The sequence below is a fragment of the Solanum verrucosum genome, unplaced genomic scaffold (assembly GCF_900185275.1).
Source record: "Solanum verrucosum unplaced genomic scaffold, falcon-dt-bn FXZP01000085.1, whole genome shotgun sequence".
NCBI classification, from domain to species: domain Eukaryota; kingdom Viridiplantae; phylum Streptophyta; class Magnoliopsida; order Solanales; family Solanaceae; genus Solanum; species Solanum verrucosum.
This window is the reverse complement of record NW_026019839.1, coordinates 628,354-647,401: the sequence shown is the minus strand read 5'-3', so window position 1 is coordinate 647,401 and position 19,048 is coordinate 628,354. Positions and strand designations below refer to the sequence as shown.

The 19,048-nt window shown below is 33.8% G+C and overlaps 1 protein-coding gene across 4 annotated transcripts in view; it reads right to left on the bottom strand.

The window, feature by feature from the left end:
* The window catches only part of LOC125815695 (protein NSP-INTERACTING KINASE 3-like), a 451,704-nt gene that overhangs the window by 32,251 nt on the left and 400,405 nt on the right, over positions 1 to 19,048 (bottom strand). The window contains exon 1 of one of the 4 annotated variants that reach the window (XM_049495267.1): positions 14,566 to 14,570. The exons of the other annotated variants lie outside the window; for them this stretch is intronic. The gene's annotated coding sequence lies outside the window, so the exon portion shown is untranslated. Of the gene's footprint in view, positions 1 to 14,565; positions 14,571 to 19,048 lie in introns of those variants that run through there. 4 annotated transcript variants of the gene reach the window in all.

Genomic DNA, 19,048 nt, shown 5'->3' with positions numbered 1-19,048 from the left:
TTTACCACTCAACTGTGTGTGTATCACAAATGCCTGCCACGTAATTTAAAAAATAATTATAAAATGACACATGTATATATGGTCACTCCATGTCACTTTTCCTTTTATTATATTTGATTAATATACCTATACTTTCTCTTTCCAATTTTTATTTCTATTTGCCATTGCCATCTGCATCTCCATCCCCACAATCTCATTTCAACTTTTTCTTATCTTCCTTACCCTTTTCCTTTTTCCAACCTCTTCTACTCTTTCCATTGAAGTAAAAAATGTTGGTACGATTTGGGTTATTTTGGATTGGGGTTTTGGTGGTGACCGGTGGCGCTAAGGAAAAGTGGGGGTCTATTGGGTGGTCTGATTGTTTCTAGTTGTTCACAACTGGTGGCGTTGTGAAAGTCGAGACTTATTGGTGGAGTTAGTTTGGGGTTTTTGTTGTTGTTGTTGTTGTTGTTGGTTCTCATTTATAGTTGTTGGTTGAAGCTTGTCGGAAATGGTGAGAACAAAGGTAGTTTGGTTGGAGAAGGTGAGATGGACGAGAAGAAGGCAATAAGTTTGGGTTTCGTTTGGAACTGAAACAAGGGGTCAATGTCAAAAATTATTTGAGTTTTTTTGTTTGATTTTCAACTTATCTAGGTAGGTTTTTCAATTTATTTTCGAATTTATTTGTTGTTTAGTTTGGATTTGATCTCTATTTGTGTCTTTGTTTGGTTTTGGGGTTTTAATCAATTACATTGACTTTGTTGAAATTCTTTGGGGATTTTGCACTTTTGTGCCGAATGTTAGTGTAAGATATTTCGGTAGTAGTGTGATGCCTTCCATGGTGTTTTTCATAGAAAAAGAGAGCCGTATAATAACAAGAAACGATAGATAAGAAATTTTTGGGAAAAAGATCGGAAAAGAGGCCAAGAAAACCTCAAATTTTGTCCAACAATGGTGTTAGATGCAAATAAAAAAGATGATGACTTTACAAAGCCCTAATGTGACTGTCAGACCCTTTTCCAAGGGTCTCACGCTCCTAATAGGTGTGTGTCACACACTCTTTAGTAGTAACTGCCACATAGGATGCCAAGTCAAAAAATGTGTTTAAAATATTGCGTTTTGATGAGTTCAGGGGTTCAGATGACAAATGAGTAAGTAGAAAGATTCACAATACAAACACATACAAGTACAAGGGTCCACCAGACCATTTCGCCAAGTTTTAGGTACCACTACTTCTCTAATAGGTTAGTTCGTTTTATCTTGGAAAAAATTAATCTGCAACCTCGGGTACAGTGAGGGGATTAAATTTCTTAAGGAAACACAGTGGTTTCTGTGGACTCGAATTAAAAACATTTTGTCTATTTCATCTTTTTTCTGTTTTTGTATTTTTAACTAACCTGAATACATGAGATAATATTCTTTACCACTAAACTGTCTATCAATTTTTTAGGAGTTCACAAGTTAATGTACATGTATATTTATTTATTTGCTAATATAAATACAAAATATACGGAAATCTATTGAATTCGTTTAAACCCACGAACCCTCACCTAGCTCCGCCTTTGCTAGTAGTAGATTTCTCTAGTTACCAAAAAAATATTTCAATCATAAAAAAAAAACAAATACAATATGTACACTAATTAATAAGATTAAATAAAGTTACAATAAATACAAACAAATATTTCTTATTAAAAATATTAAAAGTTGTTTTATCATCTCATCACATCTGTTATAAACATTATACATTATTATAACATCTGCTAATATATTATGACATTGTTTGGACTGAGAATAAATTTATATTAGAGGCGGAAACAGAGGCGTATTCAGGATTTATAGATAATGAGTGCACTATTACAAAAAGGTGGATCTAAGACATAAATTTGATCGGTTAGATTCTTTTTACTGAAAACCATTAAAATTTTAAAATCATAGGTCCAAAATTAACTTTTATTTATCCAAACCAGTTAAAAAATCTAAGAAAGAAAACTAAAACAAGATAGATAAAAGATTCAAATTTCTAACCTCACCTAGAGAGGTGCACCAAATCATCATCGTACTACATTATATGATACTTCGAGTCTGGGTTAACGCATCTATATTTAAATATTTTTTAAAAATATAACACTACTATATATGATTTCGGAAGAGGACCATGGGTTCATGTGAACCCGGTGATCCTCTCCTGTATCTCCCCTGGGCGGAAATGTTGCGTTATAAGGAAAATGGGATCGTGGGTATTAATTATGAAAGAAACAAGACATAATCATAAATAATTAGGGGTGGGTCTTAAAAATAGACTAATTTAATTTTTAAATTAAGCGATATATATCACAGTATTTTTAGATCAAATGATCGAGAAAAATATTTATAAATCACTTTTATGCTTAGAAATATATTCACTTTTTTCAATGGATTTTTCTTATTACTGTTCAAATATTATTTTTTATTATATGTCCCCTTTTATAAGAGATAAATAAAAAACAATTTAATATAAGTGATTTGTTGTAAATAGAAGGTGTGCTTGGTATATAAAGCAAAACAAAACATAAATGTATATTATGAGAGTTAAAAGTGTGTTTGGTGTGGAGGAAAATATTTTTTTCAAAACGTCTTTTTATTTTTTTATTAGTTGGAAATTTTTTTTGAAAACAAATATCTTAAAAAATGAGAAAAATAACTTAGAAAAAAACAATTTTCTAAAAAAAAAAAGGAAAAAAACAAGGTCTATATTTATTGTAGTTTTCCACCCACCTAACGTCCGGTCCTGTCATCCCCGAGGCCCCCACACCCCCATTCCTCTCATTACAAAACACTAAAAACTAATTTATTTTGTATAAAAAAAAATTTCATCAAAAATATTCTACTTCGTATTATATATATATATATATATATATATATATCTACGAGGAACAAAAAAGTGACGCATGGAAATTAAAATGGAGGGATCATATCGTACTTAATTTTACTCACATGGGATAAGGTTATAAGGATAAGGCGAAGAGGAGCATCAGAAAAATTTGATATATATTTTGTTTTATTTTTATTTGATCCTTATATCATAATTGATATTAGTTCATTTTAATAAATCAAAAAGAGTTTTATTTTATTTTTCATACCACTTTTGATATTAAATAACTGTATTAAAATACCTCTTTAATTAAAATTATTTTTAAAAAATGTGTATATTCAACGTGAACTTTGAGTGTCCTTCTCTTCATTAATTCAAAATATCAGGAAAATTTATTTTGAGCCACTGGTGTTTGAGTCACGAGTGTACTAATTTTACTCACATGGGATAATGTTTTTAGATTTAATAAGGATAAGGCGAAGAGGAGCACCAGAAAAATTTGATATATATTTTGTTTTATTTTTACTTGATCTTTATATCATAATTGATATTTGTTCATTTTAATAAATCAAAAAGAGTTATTTTTTTTTTATATTTTTCATACCACTTTTGATAGTAAATAACTGTATTAAAATAATTTAATAAAATACCTCTTTAATTAAAATTATTTTTAAAAAATGTGTATATTCAACGTGAACTTTGAGTGTCCTTCTCTTCATTAATTCAAAATATCAGGAAATTTTATTTTGAGCCACTGGTGTTTGAATGTACTACAAGCCTGCTGCCATTTGTCATTGAATAATGAAATCCTATTAATTTGCTTCCCGCTCTAGTTTCTTTGTTTCTATTTATACGTCCTATTAAAAATAAATAGTCAATAATGCTCCCTCCATTTTATATTAATTGAATTTTAAAGATATTTTCTATTTTAAATTAATTTAATTGTTCAATCTTCAAGACTATATTTAAAATATTCTTCCAATTTTACCCTTCATTTGGATTTTCATTGTGATGACTTCAATAAAATTTGATTAATGTTTAATTAAAATAAATTTGATAATAATTAATAAGGGTAAAAATGGAAAACTATGTTCAATTTATGTCTTAATCTACTTTTCTTAAAGGGTGTGAAACACCTCAAAAATTCAATTAATATGGAATGGTGGAAGTATTTGTTATTTCATAAAATTAATGCATAATTGAAGTATTATTTTTTCTATTATCCGCTTGAGATTTATTAGTCTTGAAAATATGAATTTGACCAGCATTTGAAAATTAAATGATTAGTTCATGTTCATTGACCAATTTAATTAATCAAAATAAATTGATTTATGTTCATTTATTAAAAATTTGACTTCAAGAAAATACTAAATAAACGTAAATGTAAACTTACCTAATTTCTTAAGGGACGTGAAATCTAAAATTATGACATATAAATAGGAACTGATAGAGTATTTACTTATTTGTTTTTTTGTTATAAATCAAAGAAGGGCATTTCTCCTTTATTATATCTTTAATTTATTAATATTGAGTTAATGTCTTTAAAAAATATAGTGAGTAAATATGTCTCAAACACTAAGACCCTATCAATTAATAGAGTTAAAATAGTAAACTCAGTATATCAATTGTTATTTTCTCAATAAGTGTGTGAAGTCAAAATTTGACAAGTAAATAGAGATGGAGTGAAAATTATACAAAGTTAGGGAGCCGAAGTATAATTTAATCAATAACAATAACATACTCAATGTAGTTTAATATATTCTCATTAGAACCGTCAAAATGGGCTAGCCTATGGGGCCGGCACAACCCAACCCGTTATTGGGATAGAGTTGGGATAAGATTTTTTAATCCCATTTAAAACTAGGACTTATAAGGCCGACCCTTATAAGCCCTTGGCCCTTGAGGCTTGACTGAGGTTGGGCTGGGCCAGGGTCGGCCCATGGGCCAATTTGTTTTATTTAAGGGTAACTTACAATAATTTCACTAGTATATAATCTAATTACTTAAATACACGTTATATTGTAATATTATGAATCTTACCAGATTTTGATACGTCTAGATACATGTGTCTCGGAATATATGGACTCAAAATTAGGTTAATTTGTTCTAGATACACTCTATCCAAGTAGATTCGCATGTATCTAGGATACATAGACAAATCTCGTGCCCTCGCCTCCCTTCCATCTTGCTTGTCACTCTTTTATCTCGCTCGCATATCTGGTATGCGAGATACATGCTAATTACACTAGATTTTTTGCTAGTGTTATTGAAACAACACCATTGTTTGTTATATTTGATTTGAAAATCTTCTCATTTTCTTGATGTTATAGAATTATAAGTTTGAAAAGAAATTAGAAAAAAATAAGACTAGCCCACCCCAGTTCTCGACCCTTCTAGGATTGGGTTGGATTGAATTGAGCATTTTTAGGCCCTTTCAAATGAAGGGCTGGCACACCCTAGCCCTTTAAATTCCTTGGCCCGCGAGGCTTGAATCAGGAGGTAAAAGGTCATCCATAAAGTTTGATATCGTAACAATAATTTTGGCCAAAGTTAAAATATTTTTCAGACCGTTTTTCCTATCTAATGAGTAATGAATTAAATTTTTCTTTCTAAAATAACTCAATTATTATTTATTATTTAAAATAGTCAATCAACCTACTTTATTGCAAGTGGAGTGCATTATTGACTATTTTTCTTCTTCTCTTATATTCTTGGTGTTTTACGGCAACAAGACAAAATGGGAAGTGTTTTCTTTACGGACATAATATATAAAGGTGTTTTTTAATTTAATTTCAATTGATATTTATATTTTTTAATTTTGGATAAGTACAAATAGATACTTTAACTTATAAAAAAATGAACATACACACATTTATCTTATGTAGTATCCTAATGACAATTTTGTGTCATATGTGACATTATGTAGGACAAATGTGTATAGATTCCCCCTCGAACTTGTATCGAAAAGTCAGTTACACGCTTAAACTATCATGACGACCTATTACATACCTCTGCTATCTAAAAGTGAATTTATTAACCCCTAAAGCTGACATGGCAAAATAATAATAATTAAAAAAAATCATGCACGTCATATAATTATTAAAGTAAAAAAAAATCAAAATATTTCTTACACCCCCCCCCCCCCCCCCCCCTCCTTTCACATCCCACCCTCCTCATCTTCTTGACACCCTATTAAGCATAAAATAAACTAATAACAAGAAGCAACCAAGAAACAAATTACTTCAAATAGGAGTAAAATTTTGGGAGGTTTCAATTGTTGGAGCTTCGACGGACATTTTTGAGTGAATTGAGTGATCGATTGAAAATGGTAGAAAATTATTTTTCTATTATCTCGATTTTTTATGAAACCTTCATGAAGAACATGGAAAAAGAACAAAGAATGTATGCCCAGATCTGAAAAATATTACAACTACAAGTCGCAACAAATAACAATGGAAGCTCATTTTCCATGACCAATCAATGGAAGAAACTGAGGCAACCTTCGTGTGGGTACATTTTGGAATGGACTTCAACTCTAGATTGCGGGCAATTTTCTTGGTGGCCATTGTTAAAAGTTTCTTCTTCACCATTTTGCTATGAAGAAGACATAATTATTAGAGAATTTTAATAATTGCTTAGAAATTAATTAGTGTAAAATATAATTAATAAAATAAAACTTAAGTAATAAAGAAAAGAAAGTAAAAAGATATAAAAAAATTCAATTTTTGACATGGTGCTGACGTAGCGCTGATGTGATAACGAGTGTAATACACCACATACTCTGAGAGTGGTGTTGCACATATCAGGGTGATATTAAATTCACTTTTAAGTAGTTGAGGTATGTAATAAATCGGTATGATAATTGAAGCGTATAACTAACTTTTCGATACAAGTTTAGAAGGAAATTCATGCCTTTACCCTTTAATTTTATACAAATGTAAATCTTTACTTGAATACATCCAAAGTTAGAACGTAAATTTCAGTTAAAACTTAATTTAAATTCAAATGGCATTAGGCTTGTCAGAAGGAGAAAAGCTCCCATAAAAAATTCAATGATGGGAGACTTTTTATAGACATTTACCGACATTTTACCTGGTCATAATTTTAAACTATAATCATATTCAATATATATATTTTTTAACTTGACTTTAGATAATATCTACGCTATTTAATTTTGGATGTAGACAAGTAAGCACTTAAACTTATATAAAATTGACTATATAGACATGACACACATCCTATATATGTGGCTTATCACACATAAAACGTCACATAGAATGTTGCGTAGGACGTAAACTTCCATTTAGAACGTATGATGTCAAGTAAGACGTGTCTGTCAACATTCAACTCTATACAAGTTTAAGTGTCTACTTGTGTACACCAAAAATCGAAGACCAATATATAGATGTCAAATAAAACCAAGTTAAAAGACATTTTTATGTATCTAAAATAGAAGAAAATGTTTTTGGTAAAAAAGGTACAGTAACCAAAACTCGAGTAGCTAAGAATTATCGCAGATTTTTCATTGTGCTTCGAAAATAAGCAAAGGCAAAAAAGCTCTGGTAAATTTCTCTAATTACTGCTAGGCTCGAAAAGATATACTCCCTCTGTTTCTATTTATTTATCCATTTTTTACTTGACACACCTATTAAGAAAAAAATAATTAACATAGTGAGTTTACTATTTTATCCCTATCAATTGATAGAATTTCAAAATCAATTTACTTATTAAGAAGGTTCGACCCTTTTAAAAAACATTAACTCTCTAAATAAATTAAGAGTATAATAAATAAATAAAAAATATTTTTTTAAATTTATCAAATATAATAAATAAAAAAAGACAAATAAAAATTTAAAATTGGACAAGTTAAAATTGAACAAATCAAAATGAACGGAGAAAGTACTTCACAGTTGAGAAGAAACAAATACAATGAATATGCTATTGACAAGATTAATAAAGTTACAACAAATACAAAAAGAGAAAAGACATAAAGTCACCATTGAAGTTGTCCTGAATTTTCAAAAAGACACCTTAACTTTGCAACCGTTCTATTACTCCATTAAAGTTTTTAATATCTTTGTAAAACGCGCGTGATGGCCACGCTATGACCCGATTCATTTCAAAAATAAAAGTCTTCATCTTTTGTTATATCTCAACTTTCCAGAGTCTCTTTGTCTCCCAATCCAAACGATTGTGGTGATTTCAAATATTGTGCTGATTTCTTAGCTTTCTTAATTTCAAACACAACATTTGACATTTTCCTTCAAAACCTAATCACAAAAATATCTTCATTACTCAAAACTAAATGAAACTAAGAAGATATTAAACCTTGAAAAACTTCAAATTAACCTTTTCTACCGAAAGTTAAAAGAGAAAACAAACTCTTACCTTATTGTGCTTGGGAAAAATGATGAATTTGTAAACGAGAGTACCAAAGTTGATGATGGAATCATCCGTCAAGAGAGGCACCAATGGCTCTTTTTTTAGCTTTCTTTTGGGGGAAGATGATGAAAAGGAAGAAAATAATTAATTAATGGCAGAAGTACTCACTACCCCCCTGAACTTGAAGCTTTTTATACTATGTACACCTAAACTAAATTTCGTTTTAATTACCCCCCGAACTTGTTTATTCCTCTGTCGCGTGCACCTTTTTCGTCCACATGGTGTAGAAATTGACAACACACTCTACTAGGCGCGTGAGGAAGTGATTTTTTGCCACATCATAAAGGTACAACGGTAAAAAACGTAAAAGAGCCATTTTTCTTTAATATTTGACATATTTTAAAGATTTTTCTCTCTCTATTCTCTTACTATTTATTCTCCCTAATCCCTTCTTCCTTTTCAAATTTCAGAATTTTTCTCTCTTTTTTGTATTAATTGCTCTTGCTAAATTCATGAATTATAATAGGAGACTTGTTTGCTTATGTGGGACTCCTCCAATTCTGAAAATTTCATGGACAAATGACAATCCCGGACGTAGATTTCTCGGTTGTAGACACTATGGGGTATGCATTGTTTCATATTTTTTTGCTTTTTATTTGCCAAGTTCGTATTATGTAATTTTTTAAACTTTGATTTTATGAAATGCAGTCCTCATTTCGAAATCCTTGTAAGTTTTTCGATTGGTATGATCCAGAATTTCCTAGCCAGGCGAATACTGTGATTTTGGGTCTGTTGAAGAAGACCAACAAACAAGAAAAACAGCTGAAATGTAGAAGGATGTTGAAACTGATTTTGGGCATTAGTTTGATATGTAATGTGATATTGTTCTTTTATTTAGTGTGTCGTTGAAATTTTTTTTGTGAATGCAATTGTTATTAACACAAGGTCATTTGGTTCTAGGATTCTCATTTTGTGGATTAGTTTGGTTTGGTGTTTTAGTGATGTATGTTTCTACTGATTAAAGCTATATATATATAAATATATCTTTGTGTATGTTCAATTGACTTGTCCTTTTTTCATAAAACTACAGTTACATGTAATTGGTAATATGATAACAAAACACGAAATAATTACATAAAGGCATAACATAACTAGTGTTTCCTTGATCATCAAACACAAACATCATAGTGTTTCATTGTTTCAACCAACAACCACAATAACTTAAGTTAACCACCAAAACAAAAAACAGTCACTACTTTAAGTTTGGTTAAACAACCACACAGGTACCAAAACACAAAACAAACACTACTTTAAGTTTGATTGAACAACCACACAAGCACAAAATACAACCACACACCTAACAGCTTTTGAGGGTGATTTTCCCTGGCTTGTGCCCTTGTTTGAACTCCAACAGCTTTTGATCTGGTTTGAATATGACGCATAACACTTTGGACTTGAAGTTCTCTTTGAGTCATGGCCTGTTTGCCTTTCCACTTCAATCCCTTGGTAGGTTTAAAACCAATATCACCTGTCACATGCGCAGAACTCATCACACCAGTATTAACCCTCCTACTGCTAGACAATCCTTGCTACAATATTAACAACATAGTTATTTTGGGTCTCACATTTAAAAATATAATTTTGATAGTTTTATAAGACACTTACATTAATACATGTGTATCCAGTATCTGCAAAAAATACACCTTGTCCAACCACTTTAGGCCTCTTCTTGTAACCACTTCCTGCACCTCTTCTTGTACCAGTCTTGCTGCTGCTTGCTCTTTCATATTGATCTCTACCCCTCTTTTTTTCCAGTGGTGGACTTATATGAGTAGAAAAATAGTACAACAAGAGATTAAATTAATAAGTAGCCTAATTTAATTTATAAAAGTAAATTAATGTGAATGTACCTCTTGAGTGGGTGTTGGTGTAGACTTAGGTTTAGGATTTTTTGGACAATTTCTCTTATTATGATTTGCTCTTTTGCAAATTGAACATGTCATTACTATCCCCATTCTTGGCAATTTCCCAGCTTTTCTCACTTCACCAATTTCTCTTATTCTGTTCTTTGGTGGCCTACCAGGCATTTGCCTTGCCTCAGGTGGTTCAACCATTGGGTTTCTGCTTTCAGGCCACATTTCCATGTTTGGGACTGGTTGAATGAAATGAGAATATGTCTTCAGATGTGTCTCTTTTCTATACCAGCTTGAAATTGCTTGTGATGCATCCATGTTCAAGTGGTTCATTGCTGCTATTACCATGTGCACATGGGATACCTTTTAATTTTCAAGATCTGCAACTACATTTCTGTTGACCCAAGTTCACAGTATGCTTATATACCCCTTCTAACACTTCAAATCCATCATCACCATTCCATTCAATGTTGCACTGCATTGATCTTGTTACATTGGTATTGAATACCATCATTGCCATTGGAGATATTCCATCTGTCCATGTTTCAGCAAATGCTCTTGACTTACTCACCCTACTCATCACCTTAACTCTAATTTCTTCCAACATAGTTACAATAGTCTTGTTCCTAGGTCCCAAGATCCAAGCATTGAAACTCTCTACCATGTTGTTATCTATACTATCACATTTTGAAAAAGTTTGGAAAAAAGCTTTGCACCATTTCTCCTTATTGTATTTGATAAGGGCTTCAACTATACCTTTTCCCAACTTAGATAGTACATTTATATTGTACTTAAATTGTGCCTCAAATGTTGATCTAGCACAAGCCCAAAATTTCTTCCTTCTCTCTATGCCTCTGAAGTTTTGTGACCAATTTGCCAATATGTGTCTAACACACATTCTGGAAATAGTTCATCTACAGCAGCTATTAGTCCCTGTAGTTGCAAAGCAAAATAAGAAAGATAGTTAAATTTTGATCAAATTAAATTAAAGATAAAAAAAATAAAAAAATTCAATTACCTTTTGCATATCACTAATGATAGTGAGTTGGGAACCATTTCCTAGATTAAGATCATTTTGCAGAATGGTCATGAACCATTTCCATGTCAACTTGCTTTCAGTACCAATTACTGCCCATGCTATTGGATACGTTTGGTTGTTTGCATCCTTAGCAACAACTACCAAAAGTTGACCCTTACAAATTCCTTTTAGAAAACACCCATCTACCCCTAAACATCTTCTGCATCCTTGTTGGAAACCATTTTTCATAGCATCAAAACATATATAAAATGAGTGAAACTGTTTCATCCCATTTTCTGATTCTGAATCTTTAAGCTTCACAACACAAGTGCTATTAGAATTTGTTTGGAGTAACACATCCTTGTAGTCTAGGATTTTGTTAAATTCTGCCACATGATCTCCCATAATTTCCTTTAAAATATTTTTTCTTGTTTTTAAGCAAACTGTCTTGCCTACATGAACATTCAACTCTTTCCTCACCAAATCTTGTATTTCCCACCCTTTTATACTAGGATGAGAAATAATCCTATCTTTCAGATACTTACATAAAAATTTTGAATTACACAAAATATTATTGGTGGTCCTGGTATATCTGTGCCTTGGGTTGTATGTCTTGATAGTGAAGTTCTCACTCCTCCCTTCTTTGCTTGCATACAACAACCATGGACAACCACTTTTACACTTGACTCTTACTCTAGTACTCTCATTCATATACTTGTCTAACTCAACTCCTTTTTTTATAGCATATTTTGTAACTGCCTCTCTAAATTCCTTTACACTACCACATTGCCATATTACAACATCACAAGTAGAATCATATATCACTCTATTACTCTTCTTTCTTCCCCTTAAACTCCCTCATTCAAGTTCATCATCAGAAACAGGTTCTTCTTCATCACTTTGAAAACTATCACAATCAGAACTGTCATAGTATGGCTCATCCTCTGATAGCTTACCCTTGAATTTTTTTTTGCCTTTTTCAATATCCTCATACCCTTCATCAAGTCCAACTTCACCTTAAAACCCTTTTGTTTTTCCCTCTTCTTTCTCCTCTTACTTTCTTTAAACTTTCTCACATCTACCTTAGCAATCCTCAATTTCTCATGCACATCACTTCCATAGTCAATAGACTGGTCAGAACAAATAGAATCACTGTCTATGTCTTCCTCTGCATTTTCTTGGACACTTGGTTCAACTTCTTCTTAAATAGAAGGTTCAGTTCCTTGTTGGACAGTAGGTTCACCTTCTTTCTTCAGTATCAGTCCAATCTATTGAAGAATAATCATCATCAGTTTCTTGTTGGACCCTTGCAACCCCATCATTCTTAACTCTTTCACTAGATGGAAAGGAAGAAGAGGAACCTAATCCTAGATCTAATTTTTTTGGCTGTGCAGTTAAAGAATTATCAGATTCCCCATGTGCATTAAAAGACTCAACCACTTGACTTACAAATTGACTATTTTGACCTTCACTGGGACCCACATCCTCCAGAATAGTGTCATCTGTCACGCCCCGAGCCTACACCCTGGGCGGGACCGGCACCCGGAGACCATTTCTGGCCCCAAGCGAACCCTTGGCCTGGCTTTCTTAACTCAGCGGAAACCTCAACAGAATAACTCAATACAATGCAGCATTCCAAAACAACTTAACTTATAAAATATGGCCATAAAGGCAACTCGAATCTCAAAATAGAATATTTACATATATATATAGATGAGAGACTCAAAACTAACTGACTGACGGTCTGTCTATGAAGCCTCTAAAAAACTGAAATGGATGTTAGGACAGACCCCGCAACATCCCAATAAAAACAAAGAACACCAAAATAATCGAGTCCTCCGGAATGCAAGGAGGCTCACCACTGACTCTGGAGTGCTCAGTTGGATCAACGACGTGCAAGATGCTGATCTGGGGTACCTGAATCTGCATCATCAAACGATGCAGGCCAACTGGCATCAGTACATGGAATGTACGAGTATGCGAGCTGGAAAACTAAGCAACAAAGGCTAGAAGGAAATCTAGAAGAAACTGAATAGCTTACCTGGCTCAACTCAACTCAACCTGACTGACTTCTTTCAATATAAGGCAATTTTAAAACAAGTGCGATATAAAGAAAGACTGCTTAAAACATGCTATAAACTCTGTATGTATACAAAGATACAATAAGCCTGAAATGTATATAGTAATACAATGAACTGATGTATATAAAAATAAAATAATCTCTGCATATGAAAATATAATAGCTGCTGTGGGAGCCTCTCTAACCGACAACCATCATATAAGAGCTATAGTGATGATACAGCGATCGACCTCACGCTGCCAGAGCATCTTATACCCGGCCAAAAGTATAAGACCTGAACTGCCTAATGGATCCACTAGTCTAATATGAAAAGGATTCATCTAAAAAGTATGATCCTTTTCTTCCCATGGTGGCTAACATGGTTCTATGGGGGCTGTGGGTTCTTTGAACGCTCCCCCAATTCGGTGCTCGATACTACTCCCAAAAATGTACTGGCTCTTATGTTTTTAAAACATATTTATTCCTGCTGATATGAGATACTTACTCAAAACTAGCCCGAAGGCCCTTTGGAAATCTCAGTTTCCAACCTTATTCAAATGTAAAGACATTTCTTTAAAACTTCTTTGGGAATACATAGTTCCCTACTAACTTTGAGAAATGAACTCAACTTTAAACTCCTGACTTAACTTGAAACTGAGACTCTTACTCGACTTGAAACTCTATACTCTTTTTCTTGACTTCTAACTTCACTTGACTTGAACTATCTTTCCTTGAATCGAAATTATGAATTCAAGGTGTTCGATCACATGTTATGGAGGGATTCTTGAATGCTTAGGCGTACCTTGGAGTGTCGGAAACAACTGTAAAACATAGGTATAATACTTTGAAACATGCATGAGAAAGTGAGAAAAGGAATGGGGAAATTTGACTGAGACTTTAGATTTCTGGTGACACAGATGGCACCTACGGACGCCATCGACGGACCGTAGATGGACTTACGGTCCGTCCTGCAGGTCCGTAGATCGCGTCAGAAACTTCCCCAGAATTCATTTTAAAAAAAAAAGACTAGTGTTGACCTACGGTTCGGACTTACGGTCCGTAGGTCAGGTTACGGACCGTAGGTCGTGCCGTAGATCGATGCCCAAGACCCATCTTCTGTCCGATTGACGGTTGACCAGTACGGACCGTCAATCGATCTACGGTCCGTAGGTCACGTCCGTAGATCGGGATCGACAGCCAAAACTTTTTTGTGAATTAATGGTGATTCAACTTCAAAGGGTCACAACTCTTAGAATCATAATTCCCTCAATCATACAATAGGTTTCAACTTAAATACACAACCTAATCATGTCTCACAACGAACAATAACTTCAACAACACCACCAACAACATCAACAACAACTAACAACTTCAACACTTCAACAACAATTCCAATCTTTTCTCAAATCATAGAATAAACTTAGTGTGTGGGAGGGAAAGGATCAACCCACACGAAACTCACATACCTTGATAGGGATCACCCCCGACGAAAATCCACAATGATCTTGTTGATCTCCTCTTTGTTCTCTTCTTCTTCTCTTCTTCTCTTCTTCAATCTCAAGAACCCTAACTCTTTTCTTTCAAAATGGGGCAAAAATGATCCAAAGATCATCCTAATACAACAATATGAGCTCAAAAGAATTTTGTGAAAAGACTAAAATGCCCTTAATTTTCCCGGACGGATTTCCTTCAACTGCCCAACTTCAAAGGTCATAACTCCCTCATACGAACTCGGAATCGAGCAAACTCGGTGGCGTTGGAAAGATCGTTCCACGAGCTTTGCAACCATAACTGGAACTACTCCTAACTCATCCTGAGCTAGGAGTTTATACTCAAAGTTGGCCAAAACTCACTTTTTTCCACTTAGCCAAAATTTCCAGATCTTTAAATTTTTCCAAAAAAAAAAGACTATTTCCAATTTCAAGCTCTTCAAAGCCATTAAATTGTCGGATGTTACAATATCTCCCCCTTGGGAACATTCGTCCTCGAATGAGGTTGCTCTTATAAACTTAGGGTGTAACATCAATTCAAACACCAACAACATGCAAACAACAACAACAACAACAACATGCCATTATAATTTAAAGAGCACTAAGAAGGAAATTAATACCTTGATCTGCGGATTCAAAAAGATATGGATATCTCTTCTTCATGTCTTCTTCGGCTTCCCAAGTGCTTCCTCAACAAATTGGTTCCTCCAAAGGACCTTGACTGAGGCTACATCTTTCGTTCTCAACCTACGAACTTGACGATCAAAATTGAACAGGAATCTCCTCATAAGATAAGTTATCCTTGATCTTGATACTTTCAGTCGGTAGGATCAATGAAGGATCGCCTATGCACTTCTTCAACATGGAGATGTGAAATACCGGATGAACCGCTGCTAGTTCCTGTGGTAACTCCAACTCATAAGCAACATTGCCAATCCTCTTGGCTATGCGGTAAGGTCCAATATACCGGGGACTAAGTTTCCCCTTCTTACCAAACCTCATAACGCCTTTCATGGGTGAAACCTTCAAATATACCCAATCGTCTATTTCAAACTCTAACGCCCTTCTCCTAACATCAGTGTAGGATTTCTGACGACTCTGTGCCGTTTTCAACCTCTCTTGAATCACTTTCACCTTCTCCATAGCTTGGTGAACTAAATCTGGTCCTATCAACTGTGCTTCACCAACTTCAAACCATCCAATAGGAGATCTACATCTTCTCCCATAAAGAGCTTCATATGGAGCCATCTGGATGCTAGAGTGATAACTGTTGTTGTAGGCAAACTCAATGAGAGGTAGGTGATCATCCCAACTCCCTTTGAAATCGATCACACAAGCCCTCAACATATCCTCTAAGGTCTGAATAGTGCGCTCTGCTTGCCCATCAGTCTGAGGGTGAAAGGCAGTACTTAAGTTCACCTTTGAACCCAAGCCCTTCTGAAAAGATTTCCAGAACTGTGCAGTAAACTGTGCACCTCTATCTGAAATAATGGAGATTGGGACTCCATGAAGTCTCACTATCTCTTGAACATACAACTTGGCATAATCTTCTGCTGTATTGGTAGTCTTTACCGGTAGAAAATGAGCTGACTTTGTCATTCTGTCGACAATCACCCAAATAGAATCATGTTGTCTGCGAGACCTTGGCAACCCTGTGATGAAATCCATATTGATCATCTCCCACTTCCACTCTGGAAGTTCTATCCTCTGAGCCAAACCACCGGGCCTTTGGTGTTCAACTTTCACTTGTTGGCAATTTGGACACTTAGCAACAAACTCAGCAATGCCCTTCTTCATGCCATTCCACCAATAAACTTCACGCAAATCACGATACATCTTGGTGGAACCCGGATGAATAGAATATCTGGAGCTGTGAGCTTCTCCATAATCTTCTCTTGGAGTCCATCTACCATAGGTACACACAATCTACCTTGATATCTCAAAACACCATCTCCCCCTTGTTCAAAAGCTAATACTCTTTGCTTTTGAACATTTCCTTCAACTCAAGCAAAATGGGATCTTGATCTTGCTTCTCTTTCACTTCTGACATTAATGATGACTCGGCCCTGCTCGTCACCGCTATTCCTTCTTGCGGAATCTGTAAATCTGACTCCCAGGCATGCCAGTCTGTGCACATCTTTTGCTAACTCTCTCCTTCCTTCTTCAATATGGGCGGTGCTACCCATAGACAACCTGCTCAAAGAATCAGCAACAACATTAGCCTTACCTGGGTGGTAAAGAATACTCAGGTCATAATCCTTGAGTAACTCTAACCACCTCCTCTGTCTGAGATTAAGCTCTTTCTGAGTAAGCACATATTGAAGGCTCTTGTGATCAGTGAATATGTCGACATGCACACCATACAAGTAATGACGCCATATCTTCAAAGCAAATACTACAGCAGCTAGCTCTAAGTCATGGGTTGGGTAGTTCTTCTCATGAACCTTTAACTGTCTGGAGGCATAAGCTATAACACCAGAAAACAACCCAAACCAACTCTAGATGCATCACAATACACCACAAAACCTTGAGTACCTTCTGGTAGCGTCAAAACTGGAGCTGTAATCAATCTCTTTTTCAATTCCTGAAAGCTTTTCTCACAAGCTTCAGACCATTGAAATTTCACTGTCTTCTGAGTCAACTTTGTCAAAGGAGATGCAATAGTCGAGAACCCTTCAACAAACCTTCTCTCAACAAACCTTCTATAACAAATAAATACTTTTATTTGTAGGTGCAAACAATGAAATTGATAATAATCTACTAGCCATCCTAAGGAAGACATATGCTGATCGAATTTCTCTACAACTATTGCAAAAACACCACTCTCCTTCGATGACAAGTTCTCGATATGTATGCATCTGTAAAAAGTGGAGGGTATTATTCCTTAAAAAGAAGGCAGAAGCTTTATGGCATTAAATATTTTGTAACTATAATGTCAACATGTAAATTATGTGTTCTAACATATTAAAAAAAGAAGTTTTAACAAGTTGAATACTTGATATATTATAAGAATTGTATAATTGAAGTTGTTATAGTATTAGTTTTCAAAACAAATCAGTTGATGACAATATTTTTGTATGATTTGTCTTGCAATGATCATAATATCAGTTGAATATGTTGAACCGTTTATTGATTCGGACTTGTATTTTACACATTGTACACTTATATTTTGGAAATATTTATACTAATACGTGCTCGAAAACTTGTATATATATAAACTTCACTAATTTTTGAAAGATTGACTACATTGTACAGTATGATATTTTCCTCAGGTTGATGAGACAATACATCACACAGATGAACTGGTTTGATTACTTTTCCGAGGCAGTAAATGAAGTGAGTGAAGCTCTGAGGATTATTCAGACAGTGAGGTTAAGGAAATTCAAAGGGACAACTGTTATACCCCATTTTAACTTGAGGTCAAAACGTGTACAACATATTGGTGATTTCCAAATTAATTAACTTAAGAAGTCGCCACCTAATTAATTATGGTGAATTAGGACACCTAAATATTAACTAAGTAATACTAAAATGACTTCAATTAAATGGTCTACTTAACTTGCATGATTCTAGGTAAGGGTTCTAATTTATCCTAAAGGAAAGGGATAAGGCATCCTTTAAGATCCGTTAAAAGCGGTTAACCGGCCAAACTTAGGTAAGGGTTCTAATTGAGTAACCAAATTGAAAAAAAAAACATTTTTATTTTAAAAGCTTTTTGCAATTGTATTAGAACGAAAAAAGAGAAATTTCTTTAGATCAATTTAGACAAGTTCATGGCTAAAAAAGGTAATTAAAAAAAAATATTAGCTCATTAATTGAAAAGTGCTCCCTTTAGAAAAGTTTTAGAAAAATAAGAGTTTAGAACAAAATATCTTTTGTCTTTTAAAAGACATTGTCAAGTTTGAATAAAACTTAATAAATCTAGTGAGTTAAAAAATGGTGCAAAATGAAGTGTTTTAAAGAAAAGTTGTCAAATGAAGTTTATAAAAAAACTAAAATAACTACAAAGGTTTGTTTCTAACTAGATGTACCCAAACCCAAACAACTATATCAAGTTAGTTAACAAGAAATTAGCACATATCCAAAACACACAAGCAAGTTAAAACAAATAAATGCTAAATAGTAATAAGTAAAAGCGACCCTCCAAATGAATTTTGCTTGCTATTTGGATAGTCTAGTTCATGTGCGGGTATGATGATGTTGAGTTCATGAGACTCTAAATTTGCAAGAGTCCTTAATCGGGACTCCATTTTTGCTCCAAAGTTCATGCAAATAAAGAAAGGGTAAAAAGATTAGTAAGATAATCAACTTTAAAATGATATCGAATGAACTAAATATGAAGCCAGGTAAAATCAT